The 24,763-nt window shown below is 42.2% G+C and overlaps 1 long non-coding RNA gene across 1 annotated transcript in view; it reads left to right on the forward strand.

Annotated features, from left to right (window-relative positions):
• LOC106150119 overlaps positions 1 to 24,763 on the forward strand; it is a 79,440-nt gene that overhangs the window by 20,085 nt on the left and 34,592 nt on the right. Inside the window, exon 2 of the long non-coding RNA XR_001236737.1 lies at positions 4,362 to 4,481. This is a non-coding gene — a long non-coding RNA (uncharacterized LOC106150119). The remainder of the gene's footprint in view (positions 1 to 4,361; positions 4,482 to 24,763) is intronic.

Genomic DNA, 24,763 nt, shown 5'->3' on the forward strand with positions numbered 1-24,763 from the left:
CAGCTTTTCACATTGTGATAAAATATCTGAGATAAACAATTTAAATGGAGGAATGGTTTATTTTGGCTTATGGTTTCAGAGATTTTAGTCCATGGTCTTTTGGTTATGTTGCTGTGGGGCTATGGCAACATGCTACATCATGGTGGAAGAAGGTGGCCAAGAAGGCTCCTCATTTCATGGTGGTCAGAAAGTGAAAGAGAGAGAAGGGAAGGTATGAAGTCCCAACATCCCTTTCAAGAGTGGGCTAACTTCCTTCCATTAGGCCCCAACTCTCAATAGCATAAAGGCTGGGGACCAAGCCTTTAGCATATGGACTTTTAGAGGGATGTTTAAGATCAAAAGTATAACAATCTATTCCCTTAAAATAAGAACCCTACACATATTTATGAGGCTGACTTGCTGTTCATTAAAATAATGGGTGGAAAATAGGAGTTGGCATTTTGCTGTATAAGATGTGATGATATAAATATCTGCTGCATAACATCATTATTCCACCTTTGTTTTGCTTTGTTTTTTTTTTTTAAGCCTGTAGCTCTTTAATCCCTAGGTTGGCCTTAATTAATTTGAGGTATATGATTGACATGTTAATTAGGCTCTCATTCAACCCTGGGCGTTTAATTATTGTACAATATCTCAACCAGCAGTTGTGCTCTGCACTCTCAAACTCATCAGGGCCTTTGTAGAGATTGTCCAGTTTTCTCATATTTCAAAAATTCCCATTTCAATAAAAGATAAATTGAAAGACTGATCATTACCATTGGAGATTGATTCCAGAAAATCTTTATTATTATTATTATTACTATTATTATTTTGTCTTTTTGAGACACGGTCTTGCTATACAGTTCAGGCTGGCCTTGAGCTCACTTTGTAGCCCAGGCTGGTCTCGAGCTCCCAACAATCCTCCTGCCTCAGCCTCCCGAGTGCTGGGATTAGAGGTGTGCACCGCCACGCCCAGCTTCCAGAGAATCTTTAAAGGGAAGCTCTGCTAGTGCATAAAGAATGGTTCAGATTACAAAAATCCAGTGAACATGTGACTTCCCAGGAACTCAACTATTGTTTAAAATTAAGAGAAATGTGATTTTAGCCTAAGATCATGGGAAATCTTAGGAATGAATAAGTGCAAACAGGTGACCTCTGCGTGGGTAGGGAAACAGTGACCAAAGACAAAATGTAATTTTTGATAAACAGACAAATTTCAAATCAATTCATGTATCTGGGCTTATGTGGCCAATGTCCACCCTCTTCCTTTTCTCTGAATCTCCTCTTCTGTCCACTCCAAGGGTGAGTGGAGAGGCCAGTTGTCTTTGCAGCTATTTGCTACATCTACTGGCAAAAGCCCAATGAAGAAATATATAAAAATTGTTATTTCAAAAAATTCTCCCAGAATGCACCTCCAAATGGCTGCTGTCTTCTTTGTTATTTTACTCTGTGAGGATTTTTCAGTCTCTGCATGTCTGGCTTGATGGATAACCTTGCCAATGTGGAGGAATACTTTAGACTAGAAGGAACAGTATCTTAGGCATTAGAGAAGCTTGAAGAATTCATTTTTCATACCTGCTTCAATGTGTTAATGACCAAAGGTCACACAAAATACGAAGTATTTGGATCCCTTGATATGGAAGTTAGCAAAAATGTTTCATGCCATTTTCCATAGCTGTTCCAAGATCACATCTGTTTGGAACTGAACCGTAGCATGTGTGCTGGGGAACCTGTATGAAATTAACTTTTATAGCTGACTTTACAAGCAGGATCTTTTATTGTCTACAACTTGGCTGGAATTCAGGAAGTTCCCAAAATGATTTATTGTCATATGTGCCTATTCTGTGGCGGCTGATGAAACTGATATATTATTGAACATATGCAGTCATTCTGGCTAGAAACAACAGATCATCTAAGCCTTTTATTCAAAAGAAGTGAAGAATCCACGTTGTGGAATGGAAAAAAAGTTGAGTATTTTGTTTTAAGTGAAATAATTACTTGCAGGAACAAAACATTTGTTACAGAAAAGAATCCTTTAATTCTTTTCTGTTTGCCAATATAGTAAAGACTTACGAGACTCTAGAATGTATTGTTTATATAAATATTTAAGGTAATAGTTCCCCAATAAATACTTGATTATATTCTTATAATACCTGATATGGGTAGTTCAATTTATTTGATTATAATAATAAAAACAAAGGTCATGAATTTAAATTCTTTCATATCACTTAATGTAACTCTCTCCTTCTGAACTTCTTCCAGTTTAACAGAGGGGTCCCTTTAACCTAGTCTTCCATATGGTCCCAAGAGAAATTTGGTGAAACGGTGGATAATGTAAAATGTAGTTTCTGTCTAGTAGGAGGAAACCTCAAGAACTCATTCTTCTATTGACAAATTAGGAGAATTTTCCTTCATAGAAGATTGCGTACTCAGCAATAACAACATAGTATTTGATTGAGTTAGAATACAGAAAATAAATAATTAAATATAATTCTAAACTCTGTACTTATAGCATATAAAACATTTAATCTTCTGGCATTATTTGGAACTTCAGGATTCAGTGTGTTCCTCCCTTTTAGACAGCTGATTGACACACCCACATTTCAATTGGAAATGGGTGGTCAAAAGTCTAGTTGTTTCAGACGGATTAGGATGTGAAGCTACAGGACTTCAGTGCAGGAAACTTGTCCTAAGTATTGAGGCCCAGCTGACCTTCCCTATGCTGTGAAAGAGGGAACAGCAAACTGTTCCCCCTTTGGCAGTGTGCCAGCATGCTGGCACGTAGCAAATTCCAGGGAAGAAGTCAACAACAGCTGAGATCTCATTTAGAGAAATACTTACCTGGGTACACTTTGCAAATAATGAGAAACAGATGAATTTCCCATTAACCTAATTGTTTGCTCCCTTGCCTAAGTTGGATAAAAGTGAAGTGAACCAGATGCTCAGGGTTCTTTGTCCACTAGAGGCAAGAGTCTCCTGGTCCCCCTTTCAAAATTGTCTCTGTGTTTTTCTTTAATTTCCATTTGCCCCCTCCCATTAGGCATAGCAGGCTGGTTTCCTGCACTTCAGAACTTGTAAGCCTGTGTCACATAGTGAGAAGACTTAGATCTGATTTTCTAGTTACAGTGTCAGTAGAAAACAAGCAAATCCCTAGATATTGTGTAAACATTGTCTACGAGGTCATCTGTGAGGCAAAGGCTAGGGTAGTTACAATACTTCAAATGAAATTCTATCTATCTATCTATCTATCTATCTATCTATCTATCCTTCTGTGCATCTATCCATTCATCCATCCATCTGTCCGTCCATCCATCCGTCCTTCTGTTCATCCATCTATGCTTTCTCTTAATAAACGCATGTACTCCTTTGGGAACAGAATTTGGAGCCTGGCTTTGGGATCCTGCCTAGTCTACACTAATCCCCTTTATTTCAAAGCATTTTTTCTTTAAAATGGAAGTAGATACCACTTTACTCACTTTCATAAGGAATTTATGTATCAACAGATGTCATTATCATCCTACAAGCAGAAAAATGGAAGCTTGATGGATTTAGCATAAAAGTATTTAACTTATCCCTCAAATTCTGGTGATATGTTTCTGTGTTCTGGTTGAGCACGGGAAAAGATTGATTCCTAGTTGCAGATGCCTTAGCTATATTCAGAAATGGCCTTCTTTCAACTTTAATCTGTTTGGCTCAAGGTTTGACATAGTTATGTGTTAATATATTTCCTAGACAGGTGAGTTAGCTTCAAAGTGTAAAATAATCTTTTGTAATGGTGGACCCTCCCTTTAACTCCAGGTAATCTTGTCAGAATGGTATGATTCTGTAGGCGGGCCAGGTGGAAATGGGTGACTCCATGTCTTCAGAACTCAAGGCTGGAAGCAAACAATTTAAATGTGTGTATATGTTATAGTCAGATACGTTGCCTTTTTGTATGAAGAAGGATAGCACATTTTCACAGGGCTCTGAAAGTTATATGTGAGTAATGTTAATTTGGTGTAAAACTTCAAGTGGCATATTACTAATGCCAAAGAACAAAGCAGTGGAGGATCTGGTAACTAATTATTAACAGCACTGTCACTATTTTATGTAAGTGTGAACAAGAATCATATGTTTCTTGTAGTTCATTTTGTTGATGTGCTTAGTCTTGGTGGTGAAAGTGTGATAATGAGCAGCTAGCTGGTCCCTAAGAGTGGCTGTGGTCCCCCTCTTGATAGCAGTATTTTGTATTTATGCCCAAAGGCCCTGGGGGCAGTGGACAATCTTTAAATAAATGAGACAATTTAGTAGTTGTTATGATTTAAAAGCAGTATTACAGACTTGAGTTAGCAGAACCTGTCATAACAATCTGAAGTTAATGACACTGTGACTTGATTTTGCAGAAAACGTCTGAGACTACCAACTGGAGTTTTCTAGATTTCACATACAATGGGGCTCTGCCTTTCCTGAGAGCTCCATCTAGGATCTGGGTCTTGCTGTGGAAGTAGAAAGAATAGACGTTGGTGAGTATGAGGATTTCCCTTTTCTCAGGGATTTTAGGAAGAGATGGGAACTTTGATACTATATTTGTTCAAGACCAGGTCAACAGCTATGGCTAGCTGGCTTATTTTATTATAATTTTTTATAAAGATGCTTTATTCAACAATCTTGAGAAGATTTATCTAAAGTTCATGATAGGACAAAAAAAAAAAAAAAGGATTCCACTCTAAAAGCTGGATGGTTATGGAGTTAAATGCACTCCAGATCAAGGATTAGTATCCTGCGTGTAAAATATAAAAAGAGAAGCTACAGATAAAGGAAGAACAATTTAGAGGGAGAAATTTAGAATTACAGAATTCTAAAATATAGGGTCAGAATAGACCTTAGGGCAATTGCCCAATCTGTCAGCAGATGAGGCCCAAAGACATTAAGATCTTGTGGTTGGTTAGTGGGAGAATTAGAATTAAAATTAGCATTAGGCTCCTACCTCTGAGTCCAGTGCTCTCTCCATGTAAATTCCTTAAGAGACCCTAACTCCATGAATAAGCCAAGCCATACAAGGAAGCATCTGAGTGTAAACTGATCTTTGGGTAGATCGCTGTGTAGATAATTGGTCTTGTGCCACAGACATCTCACTCTTCCCTGCAAATGAATAAATTTACTATCTGGGATAAATCAATTTCATGTGCCTCCAGGAAGCTTCAATCACTTCCTAGGGCCTTTGAACTGTGGATCTGAAAATCTGGGCTCTGGCCTTAATTCTGTCAAGTCACTTAATCTCTCAGGTCTGTTCTTTTATTTATAAGTTAGAAGAGTAATCAGGTGATCCCTTTCAGTTCCAAATGACTACAATTCACTTGAAACACATTTGAAGAACAGATATGGGGGCTATTTCTTGACAGGATGGTGACTGTCTTTTTCACATGCAAACGTGCATTGTGAATTCCAAAAGGGATGATGGCTATGAAGAGTTAGTGGAGGAGTATGGTGTCAGGAGTATCCTGACACCAGTGAACAAAGTTGGAAAAGACCTAAGAAATCAACAGAATAATATTCAGATAAAGGGAAGAGAAATGAACCCAGTTAATACAGAACACAGATCCAGCTCACTGAGAGTCCTTTGGCTGAGAACATGCTAGAATCCAGATCTCTGAGTATCTCAAATCTGCTCCAATAATGTGATAGGAAAAAGAAATGTTCTGTGATCACACACATTTTTATGAGACTGGGTACAATAAACTCCAACTAGCATCTTTAGGAAAAATTTCTCAGAGCCTTTAACATGATCAAATGGTTTGAGAAACTCCAAGATACAGAATTTCCCGGATAAATTTGGCCATAATGCACATTGTGTTCTGGTACATTCTATGAGAAATGCTGTGAAGGAACAGATCTGCAGAGAATAAGGAGGAGAGTTCAGGGTGATTCTTTAGAAGTGCTGAGGGATGTGGATCAAAAGTTGGAAGGTAAGAACTGAGCACCCACACAGAAGTCCTTCTCTAGACATCAGAGCAGGTCAAGAGATGACTGGAGCCTGAGACAGACATTGGGAAGACCGTGACCTTGAAGTGCAGGCCAATGATACAGCACCTGCTTTCACAGTGGGTGAACAGCTTGTAAACTGTCTCATTCTTTCAATGATGTCAAGCTATTTATGTTACTTAAATGGCCTCTAGTTATTTCCTGGGCCATAAATAGTATGTACAACAGACTGTCCTCATGTTGAAGTAAAGGTTTTTATATGTTTTTTTTTTTTTTTGGCAAAGATTAATTTTTCAGTTTGGATTCTGAGCAAAGGAGACAGGTTAGAGCTCAGAACAAAGTCTTGGATGAAGACGGATGGCATGTCCATGCTGGTAGGGGCCTGGAGTTCTTGCCTTGAGCTCCACTGGTCTTTCTCAGAGGATCCATGGATTCACGTGCACAGTTTTGTGGAATGTACTCAGCTGCTGTTTCTCTGAAGAATGACTTTCATCAAATTCTCAAATGGGTCTGTAATCTCAAAAGTTGTCAACAGTACCTTACTATAGCTCCTTGTAGAAGATAGGAAACTAAGGCTTGGAGTGATGAAGTAGTTTGCTAGATGTCAACCTAATTGTTTCAGCTGTGGGTTGGAGCAGTGAAGATCACCTGAGAAGTGGTAAGCAACAGGGCTGGAGGAAAATCCACTTGGTGATCCTTGATCATCAGTCTTAGAGTTGTCCTTGCCCTTGTGCTGAAGTAGGCTTTGCCACGTGCATTATACTTCTGGTTTTGCGGGTAGAACACAGACGGGGCAAATCATTCAGTGACCCGAAACTTGAACACTTGCATTAGAAACTCCGAGGCTTGACTCTCACAAGAAATCACTCATAATTAATGTGTCATACATTCCATACATAACAGCCAAACCTGGAAATGAAGTTTGGTTTCAAACATATGATAATCAGTAAAGGTTTCTGCTGGGTTTAGGATCATGCTGCGATTTTGTCTTGGATATCTCAAAGATTTCAACATCAGAAATGTTTTTATTTTTACCTTTTCTGGAGCATGATATAATTTGTCTGCTTGATTGCATTTTAATTAGCACTCCCATTGCCTGTTTAAGCATGCAAGGATATAAAACAAGCCAACCAAATAGGAAGACATATAGCCAAGGTATTTGCTACTGGGACATTGTTGAGCACTGCCTTGGGATAAAGCTTGCACCAGACTGAAGTTTAACAGTGTGAACTGGTTCAAAATAAACCAATTTGTATGCATAATATTTCACATAAGGGTTAAGCTGCCTTAGCAATTGTTGATAATTATGGATATTTGCACAGCTCTGAGGGTTTTTGAACATTCTTTTTGAGTAAATCAGCATTTCCACAATTAAAAATAGAAGAGTTTTGTACGGGGCCTTTTTACGGATGTTTTGAGTGGTTTGATGATGATTCTGGAAACCCTAAAACCACAGCAGAGTGTTGCCATGTGCAGGGTGTTGGAGGCAGGAAGAAAAGGGGAAAGAGATAAGCCATAAAAGCAGACTTAGTTTTGGAGGGTGGCTTTAACTCTCTTTATGGTACAGCATGAGGTGATAGCTCAGCGTGTATGTACTGCTCCTCCGGGAGCCTCTACTTTTCACAGTCCTATACTAGGCTGGTAAGATAAAAATAAATGCAAGATAAAGAGAATTTGCTCTTCTGGACCCAAGCTTGGAAGCTTGAACTTCTAAAACCATTCGAGGATGCTGAGTTTAGCAGATGGGCCCTTGGCTGATTCCTTCAGTCTTTTTGATAGTGACTATAGGGAGTTAGATGAGCTGTGTGTAGCTTGGGCTGGTGGTCAGATTGTGTGGTTATCCATTATTGGTCAGCTCAAAGTTAAGCTGCTAAGTGATTTATATAATAATCTATCCATTTAAATAAAATATAGTCATGCACTGCATAATGACATTTTGGAAGACAACAGAACACATATGTGACAAGGATCTCATAAGATTATGATGGAACTGAAAAATTCCTCTCACTTAGTGATGTCATACCCTTTGTGACATCATAGCACAACCCATTACCAAATGTTTGTAGTGATGCCACTGTCAACAAACTTACTGCACTGTCAGTCACATAAATTTGTAGCACTCTGTGTGGTGACAACACTTGATAATGATAAGTAAATGACTGTTTCTGGTTTGTGTTACTTTAGCATGTGCTCTTCCCTTCATAGAAAGAGGTGACTGTCAAACGGTATACTGTGTTACACAGACAGCAGCCTCATATACCTGTGTTTAGCATCTCTTGATTGCATCAAGAGGCCACGTGAAGTGATTGACCTAGACCATCTAGATTTGTGTAAGTACACTCTAGGATGTTTGCACTACCATGAAATCACATAATGATATCTTTTCAAAACGTAGCCTGTCAATATGTGACTCATGACTTTACTTTAAGAAGAACTGAAATAACTGTTCCATGGATTGCTCAACCAGCAGCTGGTCCACTTAGGATTCAATGCAATGAGATATATAAACCTTCCCCTTAAGTCACATCATGACCAAAAATCTCTAAAGATTAAAAAGAAATCACATACCTGTGTAGCTCTGAAAGAGAAACTGAAGCAAATTTAGAGCTAGTGACACAAATTGTTTCACAGCCCTGTAATTATGACATCTCATTGAGCAGAACAGTTCAGTGGACAGAATTACTATTTCTGGGTGCATTCAGAATTATGGATTTTGCAAAGGAGAGCATTTCCATCTTCGTGATAAATAACACATCACAATGTAGTCCATTCAAAAATAATCTTGTAACAATTTAATTGCCCTGAACAAGAACTACCAGTTCCTCATGGGGGACGTCCATAGTATTCTGGGGACTAGATATGATAAACTATCAGAGAGGCTTGACCTCTGAACTCTTAATGCCCAAACAATGCACCGTCAACTCAATAACTGACATTGCTGATGGCAAGGGTCCCATCTGATGACTTACTTGTCTTTCCCCCACCGAGTTCCTTATAAAAAAGAGGGAAGGGGTACAACAAAAGAGGGGCGAGCCGGAATCTTTGTCCATTCTGGGCTCTTTGCATTGGAGCTGACAAATGAGAGAGAAAGCGCACACTTCCTGCTCTTTCTCTGGGAGCCCATTAAGCCCTCTCTCTGGTAAACAGGCCTGCTGTTGCTTTTGTTGAGTTCCCTTCCATCCCCCCATTTGTTTAAAGCTTTGAAAGTCCTACAACTGCTGTGGCCATCATTCTCCCAGAAAACAACATACACAATGGCAGGGTGACAATGGGAGAGGGAGGCTGGCCGCGGTCCCTTTGTGTCTCAGGGTTTCCGGGGATTTGTCAGGTCAACACAGCTGCTCTGCTATCCTTGCGTAGATCCTGGGGCCGACAGGTGGAACAGGTTCTCTCAGGTTGATCTGTAGTAACATGCTTTTGCCTTTTTGAAGTGTGATGGGGCCTGAACAAGGAAGTTCTCCCCATTCTCACTAGTTCCTAGATTTCTGACTTAGGCCCTGCCAGAGTCTGTACATAGTGCTTGGAGATACAGTCTAAGTACCCCTGTATCTCACTTGCAGTGACATCTAGGGCTTTGCTGATGCTCACAGCCTGCCTCTACTTCCTTTGTAACCTTACCCAATACTCTGTCTCAGGCTATAGGGAGAAGGAAGGTGATTGCAAGCAGAGATGATGTCTCTTCTGCAGCTGTGAGCCACTGCTAATTTGCACCTTGGTCTGAAAAATCTTCATAGCTTTTTATTTCCCATCCCCTATACTCTCCCAAGAGAATATTCTCTGTTGGGTCACTGAGAACTTGCATGACCTTACATAAGTCACTTATATTCTCTGGGTTTCAGTATCTTTGTCGGCAAATAAGAGTAGTTTGTGGGTTTTCTCAAAGCATAGTTCCTGGTCCAGGAACATGAACAGGGTCAGGAGCTTTTTAGAAATGCCAATTCTTAAACTCCAGAAGAGACCTACTGGATCAGACATGCTGGGTAGGGCCCAGTGCCGGCATTGTCACAAGTCCTCCAGGGGATGCTGACGCAGGCTGAAGTTGGAGACCCCTGAAAAAGAAGATCTGGTGTGTTCTCTCTAGCACTGGCCTTTCTAATGACTCTTCTTTCAGCTCATCAAGCTGGTGCAGACCCAAAGATACTTTATGCATGCGCGCGCGCACACACACACACACACACACACACACACACACACACGATAACATTTTCCAGAGTGAGGAAATGTGTTCCAGGGTGGATCAGCTGGGAGCATCTGTTCTCACACCCAGATGAAGAATTAGGATCATGCAATGAGAGGAAAACCAGAGGTCTGTGACCTAGCTTGGCAGGCCAAAGGCCTCGCCCTTCAAACTTATGCACTGCTCTGAAGCCCTTTAGAAACGAGTTCACAGGACGGTGAGGTGTACTTGACTCCTATTGCATGGCTCTGGCAGTATCTACTTGGGTTTGCACATTTGCTTGCTCTGAAAAGAGAAAAGGTGTTTCTTTTTGTCCCTTTTCCTTTTGGTCAGGGATCATTTCTTTGATAAAGATGGTTCAAAAACACAAATAATGCTGTGTGGCTTCACCTGTTAAAGTAACTGCTATTTGTATCTTAAGGCTAGAAAGTCAGGCTCTTCTAAAGTAGGTAGCCCAGTTATTATAAGGTGTGATTGAAAAAATATGCGAATGTTTAAATTTAAAAAATTAGCATGCAGAGCTACTGGCTTTCTACTTCTGGGTTTGCTATTAAAAATGCTATTTGGCCTCATACTTTTCTTAGTCCTGCATATTTCTTTGCCTTTATTCTTCTATACTGCAGATTTCCCTCACCTATTGTACAAAGAAATTGCGATGTATATTTTCATGTAATTTGATTTTGGAATTCTGTCACCTTATGTAGTGAGTTCTTCCAAAATACAATTTTTTTTCCAATTAAAAAAAAAATTTAAAAAATTATTGCAGTAGAAGACATGTTGCCGTTAACCCCGTCCAAATGCCACCCCTTGCTTTGAATACACTTATGCTGTATTGTTGTTCTTAAGTGTTGTTCTTGCCACTTTCGGAAGCAGTTCTGGAAGTCCGCTTTCATGCCCTTAGTTGCACTGTCGTGGCTTCCTTGATGTCCTGAATTGATTGAAAATGTTTACTTTTCGTGGTCATTTCGACTTAGGGGAAGGGCTGGGAGTTGTGTGGTCCCAGATCTGGGGAATAAGGTAGACGAGGACACAACGGAATGTGTTGACAGGCCTTCCTTTCCATCAGGTGGCACCCATTAGAAGCATTCACCAAATTTTGAGCACACCTTGTAAAGATACTTCTGAAAGAGGACTTTCAGAACTGCTCTAGAAAGAGGCAAAATGATGAAATAAGTGTGTTTCAAGAGAAGGAAGACTATTTTGAGGGGGCGAAGAGCAACATATCATTTATTATAATACAAATCTTTAATTTAAATTTAAAATCCACTGTGTATTTTGATCACACTTGATATGGTAAAGTTCTTTTTTTTTTTTTTGGTTTTTCTCTGGTACCAGGAACCGAACTCATGACCTTGCACTTGCCAGGCAGGCGCTTTTTGCTGCTGAGCTAAATCCCCAGCCCGATATGGTAAAGTTCTAACCCAAGGCTCATTGCATATGTGATACATCCTGCTTTTTATGCACCAGCCTCACCTGCCTCCATGCTTTTGTGATTTCTGCTTATCTTTTGGGACTTGGTACAGGCATCAGTCTCTTGGGTTGCTCTCTGTCCTTATCTGTAACACAGTCATCACCACGGTGTACCCTGATTGTTTCTGGACTCATCCATTCCCTGACCCAGCCTGGCTCTGTGAGGACACAGACTTCTGGCTCATCTCATGTTCAGGATCTTCCACAGTGCCAAGCACGTAAGAAAGCATCAGTAATTACTTATTTGCAGAGAATAGCTTCATGTCCTGGCCACCCTCTGTTAGATTAAGTGTTCATTGTTTCACTCATTTGTTTATATACTGACCAATCAAAACCCACAATGGGAAGAGCTGACATTGCCCAGTGATGGTTCACAGTTCTGGGCACTGTCAAGGTTTTGGGAAAGAGCCCATTGTCCCCTTTCTGCAAGGACCTCACGGCCAGGGAGCTTCCTTTGCTTCCACTTTGTTTTTGCACCTCAGAGGCAGAAGGCCAGTTCACAGCACGCTGCGACCCTTCGTCTTTCTTAGCCCTTCTTTGACTGACTGCACATTCTACTTTTTCTCCTAGTTTTGTCCTTTCTGTAGGCAACCAACTTAACAGGGCTATGTCTATTCTTTTATTTGCCTGTATTCTTATAAAACATGCACTTTTTGGTTTTGTAAACATGTGCTTTAAATTTACATATGTGGCATACATAAAATGTCATTTTGCTTCCATCTCTTTCTGCCCAGGGTGCTATCTGGCCTCCAAGCTGTGTGTGCACCAAGTCAGTGCAAGCTCACTTCTACAGACTACTCCAGTGTGGGCATCCACGTTTCCTCAACTGTTCCCATGGTGATGCGTGCCTGGGCTGCCTCCTGCTCCCCATGACCTCTGGTGCTGCTGGAACATACTCACATACTCTGTGAGAACATACTCTGAGTCTTCCTGGAGATCTAAGAGAGAACCCCTACAAATTAGTAGCATATATTGTGTGTCTCAGGAGCAGCATGACTGGGTCAGAGCATTTGATGCCCTCACACTGGCTGAGCACTGCCAGGCCCTCTTGCAAAGGCTGTCCCAATCTTACAGGTTAGCAGGAATTGATATTTATAATATTGAATTTACATTGTAGTCCTTTGTCTCTTTTGATATTGAAATATATCTTCTTCCAGTAGGTTGTTAGCTTTGTTCAGGTGCCCCTTTCTTAAACAAACAAACAAATCTTTGGTTTCTTTTGCCATCTTCTCCAAAACGTCTAAGAGAATTTGATTTTGAATGATCTTTGGCCCTAAATGATCTTTTGATTATGAGCAAAAGCAGGCAGCTTTTTACTGTAGCACAAGTTTCTCCTAGGTAGCGTCCCTCATATGTGGCCCTTAGCGTGTTTAAGTGAGCCAATTATTTGCGCCTAAATGCTGGGAAACTCTTAAGTATTAACTCTAAAATTCTCTAAATATCAGTCTGTTTTGGAAATAGGGCTACAAGTGTTGTAGGGAAGTGTTACAAGGAAGTCAGGCACAGTTGTGATAAACTCGATAAACAATCAAAACAAGGAAAAAGGAAAATCCATGAGAAAGTACTTATGACCTTGGACCTTAGAGCTCAAGACTTGGAAAGGCTGCAAGACCTAAATTGGTTTTCCCTTGGGGAGGCCTCTGGATTTTTCCTGAAGAGAATTCAGAATAAACCCTCTTAATGGTTCCTGTTGGTTCCATGTATTTTATCCTGGCCAGCAGGTAGCCTATTAGAGCTAGCAAAACTTCAAGGGGCTGAATTTTTAAAAAAATCCAAATCCCTTGGTATGTGTTAAGGGTCTTTTTGATCTGGCTCCAGTAACAATCCCATCTGCTCCTTCCACGCCCTCCCCTCTTCTGGGTGATGGAAAGCCATCTCAGGTCCCGTCCCACAGTTCCCCTTAGCATGTCACTGTGTGTGGAGCTGGCATCACTGCCTGGATTTTACCCATGCTTAAGACCCAGCCCAAGCTACATCCTTACTATGAAACACCACATCCCCCTCCCACCCCACAAGCTCTGGCTGCATCTGCTCCAAACCGCAGTTCGTGTATATATCGCAGTATTGTACTTGTTATGTGTCTGTCTGCCCCAGTCCCCACTTGATTTTGGGTGTCTTGAGAAAGGAGCAGGGTCATGTTTATTATGTGTCACCAACAGGCTCTGAGACATACAGCGAAGACTCAATAATTCTCTCCAACATGAGAGAAATCTGTAATGTAGCTCCCTAATGAGTACCAGCTGATAGCCCAGGTCCTCAAGTTTTAAAAACATCAACTAACTCATCTGATGAGCAAATTCACATATTGTGTTATTAGTCAAATGTATAGTTTTCTATATACTATTCATATCTTACAAGGAAATTTCTGGAATCAGAGGATTCATAGTAATTTAGAGGAGCGACTATAATAATGCAGTTAATAGGGAGCTACATGGTGGCTAGGAAGGGGAGAGGGTGTTAGAGGGGCAGCAGTCCTTTCAGTGCCATTCAGATAACCTCACCTCTGCAAGAATATGAGGATTTAAGAATGTGTTGGGTATGACATAAATAAAAGTAACTTCCCCAGAACTTTAGATTTATAGGTTCCTCAATAATGTGGGTACATAAGTATGTCGTTCGTAGAATCTGAGTATATGTTTTGATATGGATCAATATTTTTTGAGACAGGGTCTTACTATGTAGTTCAAGCTGGACTTGAATTGCAGCCTAAACTGGCCTTGAACTCCTGGCCACCTTCCTGCCTCAGCTTGCAGAGTGCTGGGATTATAAGCATGCACCACACCCAGCTGTTAAGCCAAGTTTTATCAGGGCCACAGTACACTGATACTTGTCTCCAAATAAGAGGTATTCGAGATTAATTTTATTGCCAGAAGTTCAGAGCCAGACAAGGTAGAAATAATATAGGAAGCATAGGAGTGTTTCTCTCCAAGTGAAGAGTCCCTTCTTTGGTTCCTCAGTGAGTTTTATTTTCCCTTTGACTTCTTCCTTGGCCCTGAACAGCAGCGGCCATGCCCTTACTCTTCCCCCGGATGCTGAAGTCAGCTGGACCAGTCAGACCTAGAGAGAGATACTCTTGGGGCGTGGTGGTGTACACCGGTAATCCCAGCACTCGGGAGGCTGAGGCAGGAGGATTGTTGCGAGTTCGAGGCCAGCCTGGACTACAAAGTGAGCTCAAGGCCAGCCTGAACTGCATAGTGAGACCCTGTCTCAAAAAAACAAAACAAGACAAAAAAAAAAAAATACAAATGCTCACTTGGGCCATTGGGCACTTGGCAGCGGCCTCTCTCCATGTCTCTTTTCTGTCTTTTTTGTATGCTTGTTTTATTTTCCTTCCCTTGTTTGACACAGTGGTTTCATCTTCCCCAAGTACATCTGATGGAAAACACAGTCACACTCCAATATCTACCTTTTAATTTTACTCTAAAGTCTTAGGGTCTGGAATTTGAGATTCTCACTGGACTGGGATGGGTTTGGTGCCCACTCTTGTTCCAGTCAGTATGGCCCAGGAAATAGGAACATGCTGGATGGTCATGGCTACTGGGAGCTCTGTGACCACCAAGGCGGGTGTGGAGGGCAAGGTCTGCAGCCCAGCTGCCATCTGCTATGACCGCTGTCTCTATGCAAGCAAGGGTGCCCTAGGCACTAGACTGATCAGTTTTGAGAAATAGCCAGTTCTTTTCATTCCAAAGAAAAGAAGGAAAAGAGGAAGGAGAAAGGAAGGAAGGGAGGAAGGCAAGAAGAAAGGAAGGAAGGAAGAAGGAGGAAGGGAGGGAAGGAGAAAAGAGAAGAAGGAAAGGAAGAGAGGGAGGGATACCACTCGGCATGTGTGATATTGACAGTCTTTGCTGGTTGTAACCCCGGCATCTCCATATGCCGTATGCACAACTATGGTGCACATGTACAGAAACGCAGGTCATCAGAGACTGTCGTGCAAACATATCCTCTCCTGGTGAGCTGGTGTGTGAACTTTCCAATGCACACCCCCCCAACACAAAAATCTTCCAAAGAAAGCAAATAATTTCAGCTTTTAGGAAAGAACCGAGATTTGTTATGATAATAGCATTCAACAAGTGTAACATTCTGGACTCAAAGCAAATGTCTTGTGCAGGGGGGAAGTGCTAAAAAGGCTTGATTGGAGTTTTAATGAGAGAATTCCCCCCTTTTCTCCACCCTTCATTCCCCTGGCATTTTCTCCAGCAGGCTAGTCAAGAGCCCTGTGCTTGGGAGCACTGGGAGAATGCTAACAATTCTACTCTACCAATTAATTGCTGGGAGTTTCTTCATCCCGCTCAGCAGGGTCTTTCTTGCAGGCTGCTGAAAACATAACAATGCACCTCAGCATTGTGAATACATAATGATATGTTCACCAGGGGGCTGAACAATCCTTGGGGCTACACTATCTGTTCCTTGGGCACAAATTATAGAGGCTGTAGCATGTCCTCTATGACAGTAAAAGCTGAAACAGGAATGGCCTCTACAAAGAGAACGGGCAAAACCCAAGGGATACACAAATGTCCACATACACTGGCTTAAAATACACATGTAAACATTCCCTCTGCCCTTGGTACCCTGCCATGAATGAAATGGCTCCCTCAAGAAGCCAGATTTGAATTGTAGGTTGGCACACACCCTGGATCAGCAAGGGAGCATTAGAAATGGAGTTGGCCAGCCACTTTATATGTATATATATTGAGGGCTGCGGGCATAGCTCAGTGGTAGAACACTTGCCTAGCATGCATGAGGCCCTGGGTTCAATACTCAGCACCAGAAACACAAAAGCCAAGCTGAATTCCAATACATATTGAGAACTACTGAAGCTGCACTTCCGTGCTGGAGAAATGAGGAAGGCCCCACTAGGTATCGGTCTTCCATAGGGAGTACACAATCAGATATTAAAGACAAAGCGCAGAGGTAAAGAGTAAACAGATTTAAGGGAAATTACAGGGCTGAGGATAATTAAATACCATTGACAGAATCATTAGTCTTATGGTTTATATCTGGAGGTCCCAGAAAGGGCCTCAGGAGCTCAGGCAGGGCTTTTGGAAGAGGATTGGCCCACAGGGAGTTGATAGCTAATTTGCTGTAAGGGCCTGGGTGAAAGAGGCCGGTAGGAAGGCTATGACCTGGAAGGGTATATCTCCCTCCCTGGCTCCTCCTTTCTTTTTCTGCTTCCCAGCCGCTATGACATGAGCATCTTTCCTCCACCCAGGCCCTTCTGCCATGCCCTTTTGTATTTTAAGACTGCCAAACATGGATAGGACTTCTAAAACATGAGCCAGAATAAACCTTTCTTCCCTTAAGCTGTAGGTGTCAGGTATTGTGTCCCAGCAACCAGAAAGTGACTAAGACAGCAGGTTTCATTAATAGCCAGGTGTGGTAGTGCACACCTATAATCCCAGCATTCTTTAAGGCTGGGCGGGAGGACTACAAGTTTGAGCCTAGCCTGGGCAAATTAGTGACTTAGCAAGACCTTGCGTTATAATAAAAACTAAGAAGAGGCTGGGGATGTAGCTCAGTGCAAAGGCCCTAGGTTCAATTCCTAGTACTGAAACAAAACAAAACAAAACCAACAAAACCCCCAAGGTGTCATTAACAGCAAGTGTTGCTTTTCGCTCCAGTTCGGTATAAGGGAGCAAGGGAGGAAGAAGGAAGTGAATTTCCTTGAGATTCCTGTTGTTGCTTAATCCAGCGTGATGAATGTGTTTGACTCAGAGTGCCACACAGGGACTTAGGAGAGGAAGTGGTAAATTCTATTGTGAAAACAGGGACACATGTAAAGGGCCCCAAAGGAGTTGATCTTTAAGATCCAGCTGAATTTCACTTGTAAACTTTACGGTTTGGCATTGTATCTATAAATGGATGGTTCTCAGCCAGGCTTGGTTTTTGACTATTGGAGGTTGGGTGGGAGACAGTGGTGAAGAGAAGTCTGCCTGGAGCACAGAAGGATGAGGCAGCTATGAATGAATGGAGATGAGGTCTTATGGAAGTGAAGTGTTCTTCAGTTCTGAGTGGGCGTGACTTATATTGAATGTGCAGGAAACTGCACCTGGTATTAATACCTGGAGCCTGGAGTCTTTTGTAGTCTCATCACTGCTCTCTTTCAACTTGTTGAATTTTATCTGTATGGCAGGTGGTCTTTTCTAGCTCGGTCTTGAAATAGCAGGGAGAGAGGAAGGCTTGGATCCCGTAGTTTTGGTAGCATTCCTAGGTTTAGGAAAGGGATTCTGGAAGGATAAACTCTTCTCGTGCCCGCATACCTGTCGTCCCTATTAGAGGACTTCTGTGCATCTAAATGAAACACACCAGAAAAACTTAATCAGAGCTAATACTGTCCATTGGGGATGGCAGAAAGAGAGCCATTGATTGTTATGGTGACGGTGGTTGCAATCTATACTAGACCTAAGCAAAAGGTTCTATTACACAAGCGAGCCAGAGCTCATTATTTTGAAAGGAGACAAGATCAAAGTCACATAGACTGTAGGGATGTCTTTTCTTCACAGGCTATTACACTGTGATATCTCCAAGGAAAATGAATGCTTGATTTGGCAAGTTATTCTTTGCAATTACTGAGGAAACCAGTTGGGAGGTAGCCAGAATGCTCCTTGATGGAGATTAAAATATTAACCAGAGTTAGGCACCCAGCTTTGTTCTCATTCAAAGAACTAGAGCTCAACTTCATTCCTACACATACCTTGAGATTCCTCTTGGACCAGCTGAAGTTGGGGCATTTGCAAGAAGCAAGCCAGAATCCAAGGTAGAACTGCACCTCCTCTAGCAAAGAGGAGCATGTAAGGGTAAGCAGTGAGATGGGAGACTTGGAAAGGAGAATAACTTTGGAAAAAGAAGGGAGGACTGCAGAGAGTGAGGACTGTGGGAGAAAGAGCTTCCCACCTGGACATTATGCTTGTGGAGCCCAACTCAGAAGACCTCTTTGTTGGCAGAAAGTATTAATTAAATTATAATACAGTGATAATTTCAGTTTCTACTTTGCTATTCTATATTTCTTTTTCTTTTTTTTTTACACTGAAGTATAATTTTTTAAAAAAAGTCTTCCAACAGTGACAATATAACATTTAGGAACTGATTTAATCAAGATTATATTGCATTACTATGGCATAAAACTTTAAACCTCTAGTAAGAGATGTAGAATGTGGTATCAGTAACTATGTTCTTGGATGGAAAATGTAATATTGTAAAGATTGTGATTCTTTCAGTTGGATTTTCTTTTCAGGAACTCAGTATATTTTTTGAAAGAATAGAGATTCAAGAATAGATAAGTCAATATTAAAAGAAAACAAAAGTAACAAGGAAACTTATCTAGATGTTAAAATATATAGGAAAACCATAGCAATACAAATTACTGCAGTAACATATAGACCAGTGGAACAGTTGGAAAGTTCTAAGCTCAAAGCTGAGTATTTTAGGGTCAATGATGAGACACCAGAAATCACTAGGGGATAGATGAGTTGCTTGGAAGATGACTGACAAAAATGTCTCCTCATAGAAAAAAAATGAACACAAGATCCCCACCTTACACTTCATAAAGAGTGGACTCCAAGTAGATCATAGGTCTATCCTAGAGCATGGATGAGAAGTGAAGCTGTTAAGTTAGGAGAAAATCTTTATTAAAAAAAAGTAAAGAAGGACTTCTTAAATAGAATTAAGAATTGTAAACCATAAGGCAAAGAACTGATGCTTGTTATATCATTAAGAATTTTACTTACTGGAAGGACGTAATATCCAAAGTTTATAAATGGCAGAGCAAAAGAAGTTTCAGTATCTAAAGCTGGCAAAATATTAATATGTAGGATATGCAAAGTGGCTTGCAAATCAATTCCATTAGAAAAATGAACAAAATGTATGAATAGACATTTTAAAAAGGAGAAAACTCAAAAAACAGTAACACATAAGTCAATGTTCATATATGTGAATAACTAGAGAAATGCAAATGAGAATAAGATTTTTGCTTTATACTAATCTAGAAGAGAAAAAATTAGAAAATAGGTAGTACGAATCAATGGTGAGGAATAGGATTTGGGTTACTTAGGGTCTCTTGTGTACTGCAAGTAAGACTTTAGATCGATATATAACAGTCTTCAGGAGTATTTACTCAGGTAAATCAACCTCTGCATACACCGTGACCCAGCTGTCCTATAACTAGGTGTATATCCGAAGAAATTTTCACATAACGCTATGTGAGGAGATATATCAAGATATTCATATTAATACACTGGCATTTATTGTGTTATTGGGGAGTTAGAAGCCATCTATCATCTGGAAATTGACCGGGTAAAATGTATGATAGATATCATCCATGCAAATCCTATGCAGTTATTAGAAGCAACAGGCTATAGTACCATAACAACTTGGATTCTCTTAAAAAATGTAACACTGATCCAAAAAAGTAAGAGACAGGATGTATAACACAAACCATTTCTGCAAGTTAAAAATACATATACACCAAACAGCAATAAGCATTCTGAAAAAAAAAAAAAAAATTCTGTAAGAAAACATAGAAAAAAATTGGGCTAGATATGTAAGGATAATTGTTTTGCAGGGATGGGGTGGTTAATAAGAGCGTGTAAGGGAGATAGCTAAAACAAACAGGGATGGAAAGACAAGAGAGAGCCTGTGTGTGTGGACCAAGGATGAAACTATACCAAGAGCTGTGAAGGATGAGTGCATCCATCATCTGAGACTGAAGAAAGATTTTAACAGGCCTGCCAGCGGGACTTTCCTACACGTCCATTAGACTTGAGTGAAGACCAGCAAGCTGGCGAGTATCTGGGGATGAATGACCAAGGCCCCCGTTATCTTTGGAGGCAGAGCCACGGGTCTGGGATAAATGGCGTGGCCAGGCACTGGCCTCCTCATGGCTTAGTGGGTGAAGCCACCACAGATTTGGGCAGCAGCAGAGCAAAATCTCAGGGCTAAGACTGAGTTTCTTGAGTGCTCTCTTTGGTTCTCCATGAATAGGCCTTGAGGTAGAAATAGAGAAGCTTTCCCCTCTTGCATAATAAGACTAAAAATTTTACATAGGAAAATGAAAAAAAAAGTCAGAATAGAAAGGACAGGGCAGGCAGTATAATCCCTGGAAGGGGTTCTTGAGTGTAAGTGGTAGGTAAGGGGGACTAGGCAGTCGGAAGAAGCCATGGAGAGGCAAATGCACCTTGGAGAATGGAGGCCACCTCGATGGGACACGTCACGGAGGAAAGAGAAAGAAGAGGCCCCAAAGCTGTAGGGCTGGCTTTCCTGAAGCTGCCGGCACAGAGCCGCAGGGTCTCGCCTACGCCCTTGAATCTCTGCTCTGCTTCCACGTTTCTGTCCCATGATGTGTCACCATTCCTGGTACCACTGACCTGACAAATGCTGCCTTGGAACACCAGGCCTGGATAGAGGGCAGGCCATGGCCTGTGGGTCCTGTATTTCTGGGGTGCTCCTTGGAGGAAAGCAGAGGTTGTTCCCATGCGTGTGGAATCACACCTTATCCCTCCATTGCCATGTACTCAGGAAACCTCTGATGGCCTGATCTACTTAGCGTTATTTTTTAAAAAATCTTTCCCTGGCTTCCTCTCTGTCCAGAAAACCTGCTCCTTTCTTTCCCTGGAGGGCATCTGGGCTAGGCTACACCCACCCATTCCCAGCACTTTACTATTGTCCAGAGTGCTCAAAGCCTCTTCCTTTCCCATCTGACTCCCTCTTATCCTTGCGTGTTCTACCGCAGTGTGTGGGAGATAACAACTGTTGGTTTAATTATGATAACACCCTTCAGGAAGCTTTCATGATGCTGAATTACGGAATTGTTCTGATGATTTCGACCTTGGGAAAGCTCGTGAAAACCAAGGCTGCTCACCCTGGCGTGAGCTACAGCTAAATATCTCTAGGCTCAATGACAGTGGCGAGTGTTAAGGGACAGGTAATGGAGATGCAGGGTGGAAATCGCAGCTCAGTTTGGGCCCTGACCTTTTTTTTTTTTTTGGTTTTTCTCCGGTACCGGGAACCGAACTCACGACCTTGCACTTGCCAGGCAGGCGCTTTTGCCGCTGAGCTAAATCCCCAGCCCCAGGGCCCTGACCTTCTGTTACCCTCCCTGCCAGTCCTCTCACATCAGCTTCACCAAGTGTCACTGCACTGTCAGGGCAGGAGTTTTGCACATCTGGGTGTTCCCAGACTTTGTGTATTTTTTGTGTCTCTGCACACCGAAAACCTTTCACTTCAATAACAAAGAGGCTTATTGTTGCTAGGAGGTTTCTAAAACACGTCACGATGGAGACAAGTGCCACTAGTGCCTTCTTGGTTCTGCTGATGTGAGTCAGGTGACCTTGTCCCCACTTCAGGAGGATATTTCTCAGAACCAGATGTGGCGCACGTCGGACTGAGGCTGTAGGAGGAGGCTGAGCATGGATGGGAAGAGAGAGGCCAGGAATGTAGTGGCAAAAATCCCCCTGGAGTTGTATTTTTCTCGTTGGTTTTTGAAAGAAAGGGTGTTCCCCGACCAGTGTGTTCATACGCACACACAGACACAATTTCATTTCTGAATCTCACCCCTGAAGCTTAATCCCGTGATCTTTACAAGGAAGGAAGGAAGTGAAGGTCTATTGGACCTGGCTAAGGAGGGATTATTTTTAGCAGTGGGAAGAAGGTGACCTTGGGGACAGGCTTGCTTGCTGAGGGGTAGGGAGAGTTAGATGGGGTTCGCCCAGTGTCTTCACCAGAGCAGGCCATAAAACCCTCCACCCTGGTGGCTGACACAGCAGAACTGTATTCTCCCAGTCCTGGAGGCTGGCAGCCCGAGGTCGGAGCGCACCTTCTCACTGTGTGCGCACACGGCCTCTCCTAGCTGGGTGTGTCTGGAGAAAGGGAGAGGCTTCTGCCTTTTGTCTTACTCTGCAGCTGCTGTAACAGAATGCTTCTTCAGACTGGTCTGTTTGATTGATTGATTGATGACAGTCTCACTAAGTCACTAAGTTACCTAGGCTGGGCTGCAACTTGCTGTCCTCCTGCCTTAGCTCCCCTCCTGCTGAGATTACAGGTGTGTGCCACCACACCTGGCTTAGGCTAGGTAATTTATGAAGGGCAAAAATTTATTGCTTATAATGATAGAGGCTGGGATATCCAAAATCAAGGTGCCAGCTGATTCAGTGTCAGCTGAGATTGACTCTGCTTCAAAGATGGTACCTTCTTGCTGTGTTCTCATGTGGTGGAAGAGAGGAAGTCTCCCTCTCTCTCTCTCTCTCTCCCCCTCTTTTAGAAAGGCATGAGTCCTACTCTCAAGGGGTCCATCCCTTTGACCTGCTTACTTCCTGAGGTTCTACCTTCCAATAGCAGCACCTTGGGGGGTAAGTTTCTACCCCCCAAGAAAATTTAGGGGGAACACTAGCATCTGACTGTAGCAGATTTCATCTGAAATTAATTACCCCTTAAAGGCCTGACCCCTATCATCATCATCCTGGAGATTAGAGTTTCAGCCTCTGAAGTGAGGGGACACACACTTTGCTCTTAACATCCTCCTAGTAGGCTGGGAGGGTCTCGGAGTCCAGCCTGCCTGCAGCTGCTCCTGCCTCACCCAGCACAGCTCACCAACTCCCCACACTGCCCTGTGGGTGCCCGTCCTGGTGTGGAGGGTGAGAGCTGTGGGAAGTGATGGAGAGGGAGGCAGACGTAGCTTCCAAGAAATCTAGCACAGTGCTTCTTCTGTTCCATAAAAATGCAGTGGCCTTTGGTTTTGAACCAGAGAGCTGGTGTTGGAGCTTGCTGCTTAGCCAAAGACACACACACACACACACACACACACACACACACACACAAACACACCTAGAATTTTACAAATTTAATGAAGCTTTTTACATTAATTTAGCAATTAGATGTTACATCTGATTATGACACAGTCCAATAGGGGTTATGAACAGCAAAATGTTATTTTGATTTAAGCAATTTAATCTTTTTACTTCATCAAGGTATTTCCCTTCACTCTACCTGGTAGACTTACCTGGAAATGAATTCCTTTTTCTCTTTTCTATCCATTTCTCCTCCTCCTTTTTCTGGTGTTACAAGGCATTGTATAGAATTAGTGACACTTCCACAAGGACCATTTTGTTGTAAATGATTTTATTTTCAATTTTCCTTTAGCACTATATTTGGCTATTTGGAAATAAAAAACTGGACTGTACTTGAGGCAGGTGTTTTTCCCTGTACCCTGGAGTTTTGCAGACCAGGAGGGAAAGGGATCTCTGATACTGGGAAGGCAGCCAGGGAACTTGATGTGGTGGAGATAGAAGTTGTGTGGCTTGTATTCTGAAGCAGCCAGCGCACCATCAGCTTGATTACCCCTCTCCTTAGGAAGCTCGCTCCTGAGAAGGAGAAGATGAAGAGCAGGGACTGTTGATTCTTTCAGTGGCTGCTACAATGTCTCTGTGTTTTTGCTCTTTCCTCCACTTTACTTGGATTCATAAAAGAGTTTTTGGCTGTTTGCGACAGAGTGACCTCTGTACCTGCATATTTGCACCTGAGAAGCCAACTCTCACAGTTCAAAAGGTGAGGTAGCCATGACAGTCTGGCCTATCTCCTCCGCATCGGCAGGCCCTGTCTGGGAGCGCTTGTGTCTCATTTGCTTTGAGCAGTTACATCCAGGGATTTGCAATTTTTGAAAACAGCTTCAATTAACACCCTTTTCTTGGAGGGGAGTGGTCTTTTTTGCCCTTCCAAAGTCATTCACCCCCTGTCTATTTATAACAGACCCTCAGATCCAGGCGGTTGGGGGGGGTGTTCCCATCACCCCGTGCTTCTCTGTGGAGAAATAAGTAGTCAGAGTCAGCCCTTTGCAGTCTGCATCTTCACAGTTACAGAAGGAAAGTGCCAAATTACCCTCCTGAATGTTGTAAGACCCGAGTTGACCCCAAATTGTGCAGTGAGAGGAAACAGATGGGGAAATAAAAGATGTCCTTTTTAAAAGAAATCCTTTCTTATATCAAGAGGCTTCTATAGAGAACTGTCCCCCAGCCCCAAGAACGAGGGGGTTTACGAAAGCCCTGCACAGCTGATTGGCCTCAGCAATCTGCTGGAAGAGCAGAGAGACTGCTCCATCGCCGCATTGTAATTGGCTTTGAAAACACATTTGCAACCTGGCTGGGAGCCAGACACACACACACACACACACACACACACACACACACACAC

Source organism: Chinchilla lanigera, unplaced genomic scaffold, assembly GCF_000276665.1.
Source record: "Chinchilla lanigera isolate Chin_1 unplaced genomic scaffold, ChiLan1.0 scaffold00064, whole genome shotgun sequence".
Classification (NCBI taxonomy): Eukaryota; Metazoa; Chordata; class Mammalia; order Rodentia; family Chinchillidae; genus Chinchilla; species Chinchilla lanigera.